The sequence below is a fragment of the Vidua chalybeata genome, chromosome 4, assembly GCF_026979565.1.
Source record: "Vidua chalybeata isolate OUT-0048 chromosome 4, bVidCha1 merged haplotype, whole genome shotgun sequence".
Taxonomy (NCBI): domain Eukaryota; kingdom Metazoa; phylum Chordata; class Aves; order Passeriformes; family Viduidae; genus Vidua; species Vidua chalybeata.
The window spans coordinates 10,390,688-10,404,958 of record NC_071533.1 but is presented as its reverse complement, the minus strand read 5'-3'; positions in this window follow the sequence as shown (position 1 = coordinate 10,404,958).

Sequence of the window (14,271 nt, the reverse complement as noted above, 5' to 3'; positions counted from 1 at the left end):
CCTGTTGACTCTAAGAGAATCTTGAGCAAGTATCTCAGAATTTGACAGCAATTTTTGGATGTCAATCACCAGACAAGAGAACTGCCACACTTCTTTTACACCCAACATCCATCAGCAGAATTATTATTTTATAAATAGTTATTCTAGTCCTCCTGGGGCATATAAATTCTTACCAGAGAAAGTCAGTCTGGGTTCTTCAGTTGTCTTCTTTAACTACATCTAAATTTAACTTCTGCCAGCAGCTCCACGTTGGTCAGATATAACTCATCAGACCTCTGACAGAGCCATGCTGGCAGGTTTCACAGCACACCTATCTTTAGATTAGCCTTAACACTGAGTTAAATTGCATCAGCAGTCGCGGCTCCCTCGAGGCTGATTCACAAAACTGGAATTACCTGAGGTACTCATGGTTAAAGGTACAGCTTCTGTGTCTTTCACATTCCACTCTACAGAAATACCTGGAGGAGAAGGGGGATAATTTAAACTTTTCATCGTAAGTGAGAGTCCTCAGCAGCTGTGAAAGGCGTTTGTAGGAACAGTGCACCGTGCACTGGGACAGTGCTAAAGCAGTGACCGTGACGTGGGAGGCAGCACAGTGAGACCTGGACATGAATCAATGAATGTCAATCAATCAATCAATAATGAATCAATACCTTCATCTGACTGTCCCACTCCATTCTGAGGCGGGGTGGGCACATTCACACAAATATGGGCCAGGACACCCTTAAAATGTAGTTCTAGTGAAGTGAAATTTTATTAGTTTTGGTGACAAAGGTAAAATGAATCATTTTCTTACAGCAGTCCAGTTAGTCTGGATGAAGAGAAGGGAGCTCCTGCACTTCTTTCACCAATAATTTCCAGGAATTATATTTTGTTTTCCCTCCTGTCTCCCTCCACACCTAGCTTTTTGTTTTAAAGCACTAGAAAGTATTAAATCCCTTCACTATGAGCCACCAATATCTAAATAATTTTACTCATTTTTTTTCATTGCAAACATGTTAGCATTTTACCACTATTTTAGGATTGCAAAGTAAAATAGAAAGTAGTACTCATCTGTCACTTTTCTGTTTAGAATGCATCTATTAGTTGAGAAATAGAATTAATTATCCGCTAACTATCTGTTTTTCTATATTGGCATGAAATGTGGATGGAGATAAATTTATGTACTTGACACACTAAAACCACTTCAGTATCCTATCAACTGACTGGAGGAGTAGGTAGGAATTTTTTACACTTCAAAAGCTAGAATTGCATTTCTTACTTTCAAAAGTTACATCAAGTAGATATGCAGTGTGATTCACAGCAAGTGACAGAGAGGACTGGATTTTTTAAGGGGAGAAAAAGACCAAATCTGTAACTGATTAAATATTTCCTCCCAATAGACAAAAAAAAAATCATAAAATTGAAGATGGTTTTCCTTTTTTTGCCTCCTACACAGTAGGAGATGGTAAAATATAAAATATTCTAGAAGTGTAAAATGAAACACGTAATTCTGGTTTTGAGTAATTGCAATGATTTTACCCATTTCCCTTAGGATTTTTTTTTTTTATTTAATTGAAAAAAAGGAGCCATTTATATAATTTTCCAACTTCACATCTAATTGAGAATATGTAGATTTCTTCTTTATGGAAATATTACAATTGTCTAAATCTATTTGGCTGCTTAAAAACAATCTTGCATCTAAGAAAAGAACTCCAGAAATTCTCATGACTAATATATATGGGATGGAATCCACAAGATGATCCAATTTCAGCGCCAAATATTGTGGGTTTGCCTTACTGTCTCATTAAGTTTCAGATGATTTTTTTTCTTTCCTTATTCTATAACTTAAGGGTTAAATTCTTAATGAAATTATCCATTATTTTTATAACTGGCTCTTCTGTTAAATATCTGACCCAGAATTTTGTATGTCATTAACAGATTAACAAGTCTGAGAGACAAAGACTTTTCTTGGAAACATAAATGTTTCTTCACACGTGCAATGTCTTAAACAGGGCTTTCAGATTATTTGTTTTGTTTTGATCTATTTTTATTCTTTTTTTGTACTGTCACCTGAAAAATAGATGTTAATATTAGAGCTGTGAAATCTGAAATACCCTTTTTTTTAGTTTCCTACACACTGAGGAGGAAAAACATTCATTTAGGGCTTAACTTGTAAACCACATGAAGATACTGACACGTGATACAATTCCAGAATTCAGTTAACGGAATTAAAGATGCACAGCAAGCAACATGCCTAGATCTTGGTCTGGATCTTCTGGGTTTTATTGTGCTTATTGTCTTCACTATAATTTCTTAGGGTTATAAAAGAAGTGCTGCAAATGTGTCTTCCAAGAGGGTTACAGTATTGCTGTCAAGTGTCTCTAATAGATTGTTTTTATCTAGGCAATAATTTTGCAACATGCAATCTGAGGGACAGTGCCGTGGCACTGTGAAGGCCATTTGGAATTCAAGATGCTTCACAAACGGCAACATTTATAAAGTGTGATTGCATTCGGTGATATTCACCACAAATGAGCTCTCTCAGTATTCTTCACATTATGATTTAATGACCCCTTCTAGCCTCTGAGGATGTATATGAGATACAATTTATTCAAAATTCAGAAATATTGCAGATGAATTACAATCTTCCAAAAAAACATTAACTACACATACGTATATTGTAGATATATCACATACCGGATTAAATACATTTAGAATTTACTGCAGCTTACACAGAAAAAAATGCACAGGCCTTTAAATAAGCCACATTCCAAATCAGACACATAACTTATCTAATCAAATACTTAATATATTGAATCAAAATCACTGCACCTGCTACATCAAATACATCACAGATTGAATGAAATGTACCATCCAAAGAGCACATCGATATTAAACTAAACCATGTTGAACAACTACATAATTTGCTAAATTAAATAAATTGAGCCAATACAGTAGTCACTGAGCCTAGCACACAGATCATAAACAAACACAAAGCTTAGAGGTTTTGAAAGAGCTTGCCGTGCATTACCAGTTAGGTCTCTGTATCTCTACTTGTACCTTATCTTTAAATGGAGAAAGTCTTCCAGAGCCTTGGAAAATCAATTTTTAATCATTGAATAAACACCTGGCAATTTAAGTATCACACTTGAATAAGAACTGCTATCATTCTTAGACATCCAATGCCTTCAAAAATTATAAAATTATTAATAAATCAGAGATTCGTGAAATTCCAACTAAAGGTATATGCGGCGGCTGCCTGCCACGACCTCAAGCAGTCGAGAAGCGCCGGCTAGCAGTGCCTGTGTGAGGCCAGGTGGCCGCCACGTGTGTGCGGGCACTCCAGGGGTATGGCATCTGCCAGCCTGGTAATGCTGAGCACTGCAATGTGGGTAACGCAGCTTTGGTAGCTTCACACGCTGAGAGGAGATGAAGAGACGAGAGAAGGACACTTTATTTGCAAGCCCAAAGAGCTTTTATTCCTCCGTGCGTGGTCGGACCAAAATGCTCTCAGTTCAATGCAAAGCAAATGCCGGAGAACAAAGAACGACAGCAGGTTAAGTACGGGGTGGGTGGACAGGGGTGGAAACCTGGCTTGCCCAATAGGGACAAACAATGGAGGAGTGACATGGATTATAACAACCAATGGTAACATAACACAGGTGGGTACAGAGTCCTGGGACAAATAAAAAGGCTAAGGTGGGGTGATTGATACAGAACTTTCATGAAGAAGCAGGGAGTGGTTACAAGATTGACACTCATCAGGGAGTGATCAAACCTTGATTGACAGAACCAAATAAGGAGAGAACAGGGAGAGGTGGGAAGATTGACAGGTCTGAATGGCAGGAACTTTCCTGTAACCAACTTTGAGCAAACCACTGTGAGGGGAAAAAGAGGGGAGTACAAGGAACAAACCTAACTAACATTAATAAAACCCCTGACTAAATCAACCCAACCTACAACAGGTATACTCTGAGAAAGTCTAAAGAAAATATCCTATTTTGGCTGTTTTTCCTACAACTGTTCTTCAAAGAAAGTCGTAATGAAAAGCAGCAAGGTGAGTAAAAGATGAGAAAAGAAAAATCTTATTTCAGAGACATTTTTAAATAAATAAGTGACATGCTTAAGTTCAGATGGCAAGTTTAGTGTGACACAGACCAAAATTATTTCTTTAAGTAATTTTCCAAAGGCCAAGTATTTTCAAAAAACATTTCCCTAAGGCTAAGTAGTAAAGCATTAGACTTCCAAGATTCAATTTAATCACAGTTCTGCCACTTAGACTGGTTTAGTCCAGTAAGTTGATAAAGTTTTATCTTAATTAATACAGCATACCATTTTATAAAAAACATTCTTGAAGACAAATGTAAATGAGTATAGACATTTTGTGATACATTCAATAGTCTTCAATTATAAAATAAAAATAAATATTGATTTGCTGACTGTCTTTTTTTCTTTTTCTTTTTTTTTTTTTTTTTGAAAGGCTTGCTTCATAAAAGAGACAGTTGTGATTCCAAATGTCATGTCGGTACTTCTGCTGCAAAATCAAGGAGGCACCATTGCCAAAGTCTAATATATAATTGTATCCATTTTGGAGACAAGCTAAGCTTATACATAGAGTAAATCTGTGGTTTTAAAGTAATTAATTATTTTAAAAACTCTACACAAGTACATAAAGCCAAATGAACTGATTAAGATTTATGATTACTACACAAAAATATTTTAATTGGTAGTTTGTGTTTCATTTGATCTAATGTTTAAGACTCCCTAAAGCCTGATGTAAGCATCATGTTGACACTCAAGTTCACATAGAAACTCCTACCTTATATGAATAAAGTTGATAAAGTTGAAACTGATCATATGGGAGGCCCATCCATTCAGTAACTGGGTTGGGCTTGATGATCTCAAAGGTCTTTTCCAACGCAGTTGATTCTGTGATTCTGTGATGAACACATTTAGCTGGGAGCTCTGGATATCTGTTTCCTCTGAGCTGCAAACCTATGAAGTTATTCTTTTTATCACACAATAAACATTTAACCTCTGTTTTCTTGAAATGGTACAATTGCAGACAAGAGATACAGGAAAGATTAGAACTTTTATAATTTTATCTCACATTCCCTTCCAGTACCTCTAAGTGTCAATATCCATGGAAAAACATAAAATCCTCTTCAAATTCTCTCAGCCCCTGAGAAGGAAATGATGCTGTTGCTCGTTAAACATTTTCAGTGCTTACCTAAAAAAGCAAGGTGGTGTTCTCTGAAAGCATTAACAAATCCTGAGGTGTCAATACATGGACAGATAGAAACTCTGCAGAAACCTTTTATTTGTAATTCTCTTTGCCCCCTGAACAGGGTGGGCAGCTAGAGTCTTTCACCCACTAAAGCATCTTCTATAACTCAAACCAGCAATCAATACCAAAAGCAGATGTTTGATGAAAACTTCTCTTGCTTTCTCAGCTTCAGTCCCCTTAACCCACACTGAGAAGTTAAAGTAAGAAAGAGGAACACTATTGATGTAAAGGGCAAAGCGAGGGATGAAAAAGCCATGTCAGAATTAGAAAAGGTAAACTTCTTTTTACAGAGCTCTTCAATACAGTGGATTGAACTCAACAATCCTGTAATTCTCTAAATTAGACTGCTTTCATGTATGGCTCACAGTTGCTGTGTTTTGAAGAAAATACATTTGCATCCTTTAGAGACATTCAACACTGCTTTAGAAAGCCATCTAGTGAAAGGTCAATGGTGCAAACACTGGCTTGCCTATAACCTTTCATTTCTAATGAAATGCTCTACAGATTCCCAAGGGGAAAACAGCTTGTAGAGCTCCTATAAGTTTTATTTCAAAAATCAAGTTCCCACACAGCACATTTAGAGAAGCTTTTTAACTCTGCTGCCCACCACCTTTCAGGAAAATCAGTAACCTTTAGCTCTCATCTTGTCTGTTCCTTAATAGCCAAGGATGGATATGCTTAAATTTAGTCCTGTTTTACAAAACTGTATTTCTGAACAATTAGCTTGCTGTAGGTTGCTGCGTGGTATAAAGTCTTTCAGGATAGAAGGAGTGTCATGTTTGCAATTTTCCTAGAAATATACTGGCTATTTTTGCACATAGCAGGAGAAAAAGTAAGGCTGATTTCAAAACACAATGCACAAAGCAGAACCCTGCATGTAACCCTGTTTTTATGGGGGTTTCTTGTAGCTCAGAGGCCCCAGGCATGAGGATGTCACTGAAAATGTGGTGTTATCAATAATTGCAGCTGAAATTGAGTGAAACACTTCATTGTGTTGCCTTAGTAGTAGACTGGATTCAAAGGGGTAGTATCAGTTCCTTTTCCCAGATTTATTAGATGAAAGCAAGTAACGTGGAACAGGGCAAACATTCCAACACTGAGCAGGGACAGCAAACAGAAAGTAGTTTTGCATCAGGATCAGACTCTGCAAGTGAAATATGACTTTAAGGAGACAAAAGTTTGTCAAGAAGTCAAATTATGTTAGTTCACACAGTGTTAAATGTCCAAGAGCTTAATTTAACAGAGGAGCTGCTCTGATAAATCTGTTCCCTCTTCATGCCAGATTACTAAGAAAAGGATGAAAAAAAATCCATTAAAGAGAGGAATAACAGGATAGTTTTGATAAGGAGTTTCTAACATTGGCATATGATTATGCATCACGAAAAGAGGTTTTATGGCAGTGTAACCATAATGGAAAGTTCACACCCAGGTTATAGGGAAGTACGCATACAAAAACCTGAATTTCTTTTGGGAAACTTGTAAACTGAAACCACATAAACCCCATGATAAATCAAATGCATGAAAACACCCCTGTTACTGATAAAGGGTGTCAAACTTCCCAAAAGTTCCAAAAATATGTAGAAACTCTATAATACATATCCATAATATTATAGGTCATTCCCACTAATACTTAGGAACAAAAACTCCAGGATCCACTGAGAATTATAAAGGGAAGAATTCTGGATATTTAATGTCATGTCAATAGTTTAAGACATATGGCATACCTAATTTATTTTATTTTAAGCTGACCTGAAAAATACTTGATTAAAGTCAGAAAAAAGCCCCACCAAATTCCTTAGGGAGCCATTAAAACCATAACTTACATAATTTCAATCATAGCTTTCTCTTATGCATATATCTATATATACTTAAGTATATATAGATGTGTGTGCGTTACTTAAGGTGAGGCTTGGGAAGGCGAAGTCTTTTCTTTGTTAGGTATAAACCAAAAGCAGAATTTGTATCAGAAATTTGTGACTGGCTTTCAAGTTTCATAGAAACGTCAAATCAAATTTTGTCAGACATCTCACTATGGTGGGATTTCATGCTGGCATCATCCACCCTGGCAAGGCCAGAGGACCACGTCTGTGGGCTGGGGGGTCCTAGGACATAGCATTTCACACAGTAGGTAAGAGAACTAGGATTGTGCTCTGATATCAGAAGTTTCAGACTGAAATAAAGGCTGATTTCCTCCTTTCCCAGTGAATCAGCCCTTACTGGACCCACCTGCTTACAAGCAGGAGCTGCAGCATTCCCACTGAACACAGCACGATGAGCTGCTCTCCAAATCACCCAATTTAGGATACTTTGTGCTCTGCTCTTTTCATTCTTCCAGACATTATTAGATAGAGTCTATCTGCTTAGCTCACAGAAATAGGAGTACAGAATGCAACAAAGAAAAAAATAGCCTTGAAAAAATAACTTGACATTTTGACTTTCCCCCTAGAAATAATTGGAGTCATCTTTAATTTCACCCAGGCTGGAGATAGTATGCTAAATAGTCAAGTGCTCTGTTACAGTGCTCTGGAGGAAATGAGGACTTTTAAAAAATTTTTTTTAACTTTTTAACTACTTACATAAGACATTTGTGATTTGACATAAGGGAATCAATACCTTTTGCTGGAGAGTTATTTGGTAGCTACTTTTTCTACTTTTAGGTAGGTGACATGGGTCACAGAAAACAGTCCTAAACCATATCTAAATAAAATAAAAATGTATAAATATTACTCAAAAATAGACATGCATTTTAACAAGCAGCTGATCAAAACTAGTTATAAGGCATTTTGCAGATCCTTTGGGAAAGCTGAAGCATGGTTCATTAAAACAGGACGGGGAAAACATTCTGTATTTAAATTTATTTGATGCCAAAAGTTTAATCAGAGAGGAGAGCTCCTTCTTACTCTATGAAAATGACATAAAGGAGTATTAAAAAAATTCGATCTAGAGATACACATTTATCTACTGAAATAAATTAGTCTATCTTTTGATAGATAACCATCCCGTGATCTGCTTTTACTATTTGAAACAGCTGCATCAACTGCTTTATAGAATTAGTTAAAAAAAAGGAAAAAGAAAGGAAAAAAAATCTTATGAGTTACATAATAAGTTTTGGGAAATAAAAATTTATTTGTACGGAAATGATGTGCAGGCACAAAGAAATCATTTTATTCCACGAAAAGAAAAATTCCCATTTTGCTCTTGAACCCCTAGAAGGGCAAGTAAGTGAATGGTCAATATTTCAACGCACTTAGATGGCTATTGAAAAAAACAATAACAAAATTGATTCTCATCGTGAAAAGCAGAACAAAGCATGCTTGAAATGCATTTTACATAAAATATCAGAGATTTTACTCAGAGATTTCTTTAAGCAATTAGGCTCAAGTTCTAAGCAACTATTCTGAATTTTCTTCATATCTCATCATCTCTTTTCTCTTCTTTCTCTGCTATAAACTGTTGATAGTCTTACCAGTGGCCTTTAAAAATTGAAGGAATTTATGCAAAACGGTTTGAATAAGTTTTTAGAGCAATGATACAGACTGTGAGGGGTACCCAAAGCTCAGGGCTGAGAAATGGTGATTGTGAGTAGGTGAGTCATTACCTGCGAGAAATGAAATGCCAGCAGCTGTTTGGGGAACTTTTGCACAAACAAAGCCCCAAGATCTGGAGCTCTTCCAGGTCAGGATACAGAACCCGACTACTTTTCTGTTTATTTCCCACAGAGTACCAAGATTAAGGCTCATTCCTTGCAGATTTAGCATAAATACTTATCAGCAGTTTTGCTGAAATTCTGCAGGTGCTTTGGGGGGATTTTCTTTTTTTTTTTTTTACTTGGAGAATGACATGTAAATACATTCTTGTTTCCTTGAACATCTTGTTTATATTGATAGCACTAAACAAGGTTTTATACATATCTCTCATTTCCTTATAAATTATGTTTATTCTGATAAGCTGGAAACTCCCTTGCCTTCTTAGTACTGCATTTTTTTCTTTTCTTCTTTTTATTTATTTTTTTATTTTATTTTCCCAACCACTATGGCATTGCACTGAAAGACAGGGTGAAGCACCTGCCTCATCACACCTGAAAAAGCACAGGTGCCATATGAAAATTAAAGCTGTAATAATGCAAACAAGCAGTTAAACAAAGGAACTCGGTAAAGGACAAGAGAAACCTGCTGCAGGAATTCTGAGACACAAAAGGCATAGCTGAAAATAGTGAAGGAGACAGTGAAATTCCTTTCTTACTGAACCTGCCATTACATAGGCTCACGTGCAAAACATCAAACAGCTAAATAAGAGCCAAAACTGCAGCCCTTGCTTTGGCATTGACCCTGTGTGATGCTGGGTAATCTCACTGGAACTCAGCTACAAAGCCTCAAGTACCCTCATGTTACAAAACATTTTAAAAATATAGTGAAAATCAAAATAAAATTGCTGTTATTATTAAATTTATTTCCTCTACTGTGTGCTTCTGAAAGACAAAGGAATGAGAGGAATATTTTGTTTCCCTCCTGAAAACTCAAAGATAAGGTATGGGACTGAAAAGTAATCAGTATCTTCTGATCCTTGGAGGAGGATCTGTATCAAAGATGCCCCAAAAAAACAAAACAAATCTTGATTAGGAAAAAAAAAAAAAAAGGAAGAAAAAAAAAAGAAAAAAGAAAAAAAATAAAAGTGAGATGCAGTTTTCTCTTCTGATAGAAAAACCCCAAGGAAGCAAGAAAGCAATCAATTTGTGGTTTGTCTGGGTTATTTTCTACTATTGAGAAAACCCCATATTCTTTATTAACTGCCAGATTTCATGTTATGTGCATGAAAAAGGCCCCATTAAACTGTTTGCATGTTATTTTTTCATCATCCCAATTCTCACCTGCATCATTCTCCCATCTCACAGAGTCCTAAAGAAAGAAATAACTCCTTCTATGTGTTTAAATAGTAAAATCCAACATCTAAACAAAAGGTATGACAAAGAAAACTCATTGATATTCTTGGCATTTGATTTTCATTCAGATGCATATGCCTGTTAAAAGAGTTGTCAGACAACTCCCTGGTTTCAGAAAACTCTGTCTAAATCATCTCTGGCATTTTCCACTAAACTTTTCATAGGAGTTTGAAATACATCACCCTGTTATTTAATCTAGACTCTCCAAAGAATTTACTTATTAGCATTTGAAAGAATCTCTTACCTGTAAAGAAACCTTTACAGCCACAGTTCTGAAAATGCATAACACATCTTCCTTGGAATATTTATTTCTGTCACAAGGATGAGTAGATATCATGTATTTCACTGAGGAAGTCCTTCTCTCAGTATTTCCAGACATTGGAAGTAATAAGGATGGATAATGACAGTTGCCTTCTTACAGTGCCTACAGATTTTCCTCAGTTTGAACAAATTCTTTTGGTCCCCTTTTCTAGTTTCTCTGCACTGTAACTAGAAGGGATGGGAAGAACTTCTCTCTATACAGTCCTACTCATTATAAGGATGAATGAAGCTGAAATTGAAATCTGACTTTCTCAAAATGTACCAGACATAAAAGAAATATATTTTGAATATCTGGAAATGAGAAAATCATGGGCTGGAAATTAATTTTGTGTTAAATAAGAATTGGACCATCCTAATAAATAGGAGTCAAATAAAGCCAGAAATAGAACATGTTGCATGTTTTGTCAAAACCAGAAAACTTGCTAGGCTGTATTAGAAGTGTTGTTAAGACTGTCAAAATCTCTTTGGAATAACACAATAATGTGTCATGACAACTCCAATTCCAGTTTCTTCAGATGCCATAAGCAATATAAAATCAGAGAATATTAAAATGTGTGGATTTAATTTTTTAAAACACTCATATTAGAAATATTATGATTTCTATAAATATATATATTTTTATTGATATAGTCCTTTTTGCCACAAACCCTAAAGTAATAAAAATCAATGCTTGTCTTTTTCCACTGCAATGTAATCCCCTATTATAAACATTGACACAATCACAGCTACTGTGTTTACTACAAATAAAATTGAGAATAGACAAAACATATCAGATGTTTCTGTATTTATTCTGAGCTCAGAAATAAGTCTAGACTTTTATGTTTCGAAGCCACTCCAGAAGACTGGAGCTGAAAGAAACCAAAGGTTCCCAAGTGACCACAGTGCAGCAGTATTTTCTCTTCTGATACAATAACACTTGGAAACAAAAACACACAAGCAAACAAACCAGACTCTTTCTGAATATTTTTTTCCCCGTATTAGCATTAATAAAATCATATGCTCCCTAGACAATGCCTTTTCTTATTAATTGAGCCTTTGGGTGATATTCTGACAATACTGGTGTCCAGAAAGTAGAAACTATTCCAGGCTCTGGCTCTCAATGCAAACTTCTGAGCAGAATTTCAGCTTCCTACCAGGGCAAACTGCAGAATTACAGCTCCTTTTTTTTTTTTCCCCCTCATGATTTAGCTTTTCAGATAAGAAAATCAGGCACAGAAGGACAAATTATGGAAAAGCAGAAAATAAGTAACCACAAATCATAAGGTCATAGCGGAGCCGAGAAAAAAAATTACCAGATCTTCTCTTGATTTAAAAAAGCACTTTTCTAAAGGTAAAAAATAAATGCTAAATTGAAATACAAGAATTTTATTTTTTTGTTTTACAATGTCATATAAAAATGAAAACTAATTTAATGTAAAGTTATTTCAAACAATCCTTCATAAATATTTGCAGTTTTTCAAAGAGAAACAAAACCAAGATTTTGTCTTTTTCCATTTATAAGATTTTATTTGTTACTTATTTTTATAAGCTGTGTATGAATGACTATCTTATAAAGGATTTATGACCCCTGAAAAGCAGCTACAAATGCACAAGCTGAACATCAGGTGACTGGTTCAGGTAGTGCTTACAGGCCACCAAAGGGGGAGACCTTTACTTCATGAGATACAGAGCTGTTGCAAAATTGTCATAATCCAAATTATCCAATGCCGACTGGCAATGTTCTTGAGAAGGGTCTCTACAAATAGTAAGGAGAAATAAAAAGTGAAGAAGGAATTGTAGAAATCTGAACTGAGCAAAATTTAACTGGGAAAATAATAGAAAACCTTTGTTCTTATGTGCAAACAACACCAAATATTTTCTATTGCCAATGTTCTCTGTAAAGCTGATGATCTACAGGGGTCTTTTTATGTGCTCTAGGAAAATGTGATTAAAATTAACATTAGGTAAGAGACTAAAACCTGTCTTGAAATCAGGAGGGGGCAGGAGGAATTTCTGTGAGAAGAATATACTGAAGATTTTTAGTTTATTAAGCTTCCCCTTAAGGGATTCTCTTGTCCTCCTTAGACTGTTCCCCTTCCAGAGATGCAGTGAACTACTGCTACCATATACTTAATAAATTTTGAGTGTGGTGCACAGACCCCCTGATGAAAAAAGTTCTTTCTTAGTCAATCCAAAGAGTTTGTAAAGAAATGGATTGTTAGGGGAAGTCACACTTTTCTGTGTATTTCTCAGAAATGGACATTTTAATTGGATGCCAGCTGAACTCCAAAATATTTGAATAGAAATATTTTCTCCTGTGGCTTGCTGGGTATTCTTTTGTATATATATATATATATATATATATATATATATATATATATATGAGAGGATTATTTGCCAAATTATTTAACAGAAATAGATTTATGCTGTGCAAAAGCAGTGCTGCCATGTTGATGTGAATAACTCCCCATTACCTCAGTTTCTCTTTCCTACAGAGGGGTCCTGGTTTTTTTAAGTGATGAGGTTGTTTATACTCAGGATAAATTAGCAGTATACATTTTACGTATAGTAAGTTGCCTTTGCAAGTGCACAGATCAGGTTGTTTCACTTATCCCTGATTCCTTCCATGGAAATGACAAAATATTTCAGAGTAGCATCTTGTACATATCCAAAAAGGTCTGTATGACAAAATTTGTTTCCACAGACAAGCAGAATATTTACATGGCACTAGATCACTAAATTTTGGCTCTTTTACTGCTTTGCTTTCTCTGTAGCTGAAACCACTATATGGTATTTATTGGTAAACCAGGCAGAAAAATGTACATTTGCCACAGAGAATGAGTTTCTCTGGCTACAAAAAAAAAAAAAAAAAAAGTTTATATTGATAATAAATATTGCCCAAACTCTTAAAAAAACACCAAACAATAACAACAAAAAATCAAAACAAGGCCACATATTTGCTTTTGTCCCATGAATGTGTAAACATTGAATCAGGGTCATAACCTCCATTCCTCCATTTATGAAGAAAAGGATTCACTTGCAGAGGCTGATCCTGAATGGCAATGATTTCATTTCAGGGCTGTAGCACAGTCCTGGGTATTATTTGGATTGACTGTCTCCCTGTATATTAATAACCTTGATTTGAGAAAATGTGTTGAACTATAATGAAACCTAAAATGGAAGAAGACAATCAACATGAAAGGGAGAAACCAAAACATATATATATAAACATAATATACTGAAGAAAGCAGAAGAATGGACAGCTGCATCCTTTATGCATTATATAACTTCATTAAATATTTTGTACACACTTTGCTATAAAAAAATATAGGAGTTTGGTGTTTCTTGTGGCAGAGATGTCTTTTTATTTGTACTAGAACATGGATATCAAAAGCAAAATAAAACTTACTAGACTGGCTTGTTGGATTTCAATAATATTCCCTTCTTTCACTGTAATTTGATATAAATGCCAGGAGGGACAATTACATGGTTATTGCAGTCCCCATTTCATTTCTCCAGCAATGCCTGTTATTTATTTACCATCTTCTCATTGGGTTGTTTTCAGGCCCACATCCCTAGTAAATATAACCCTTTCTGCTTTTGGCAACTGTTAGGATATTTCATAGCTACCAGTGAAGCATCTGTGGCTCCTTCAGAGTTAAAAATGAACATTTCTGACAGAAGAAGTAAACAAACAAGTGATACATATTCAAAGTACTAACACTTTCTGCCAGATAGTATGGATGCACTTCCAATTGCCATC